This window comes from Etheostoma spectabile, chromosome 6 (assembly GCF_008692095.1).
Source record: "Etheostoma spectabile isolate EspeVRDwgs_2016 chromosome 6, UIUC_Espe_1.0, whole genome shotgun sequence".
NCBI lineage: Eukaryota > Metazoa > Chordata > Actinopteri > Perciformes > Percidae > Etheostoma > Etheostoma spectabile.
This window is the reverse complement of record NC_045738.1, coordinates 2,289,715-2,290,427: the sequence shown is the minus strand read 5'-3', so window position 1 is coordinate 2,290,427 and position 713 is coordinate 2,289,715.

The window sequence follows — 713 nt, the reverse complement described above, 5'->3', positions numbered from 1 at the left end:
CCCCCTTTTTTTTTAAATACACGCTTTTTTTTTTGTGCAGCTTTACCTAGCTACCGTCCTCAGCTGCAACTGATACCTGATTCAACCAATTTCTAATCTCTAAAATGACTTCTGTTACAGTGAAAGGAAATTATTTAAATGCTTTAAGTGTGAATACTCTAAACTTAACTCACCATTAACAAATATAGACATGACTTAGACTGGGTAGTTGCGGGGGTATGTGATTATTTTTTATGTATTTTCTTCATCCATGAGTCATTTAAAATTCATCAGGTTATTTAAACAAGAAAACATCACAAGTTCAATTAGTTAATATATATCTTCCCACACTCAACTACTGTTCTGTCAAAAAAATGTTGTCTCTTTGATTTAAAATTAATTGTTTCTCGATTGGTCATGTTAAATGCCCTTTTTTAACAGGGTAGTGAAGACACCACTGTCTTCGGGATTTATGTTCTTAAAGAACATGCTTCAAGTGATGAACCAGAGGACATTGGAATTGTCCTTGAAGGCATCACAGTGTTGCTAGATCTTGATAATGTAGCATTAGCTGTTGCTATGCTGTTTGGACTAATGTTTGCCCTGAACTTTACAACCTTTGTTATACCCTTAAAATAATCCAAAAGATTTTCATGGAACTTGATGGAGGAAAACTTTCCAACAAAGCGCTCGCCCTAAAAAACAGGCTCTTCCAGTGAAAGGGTCAGAGAGAA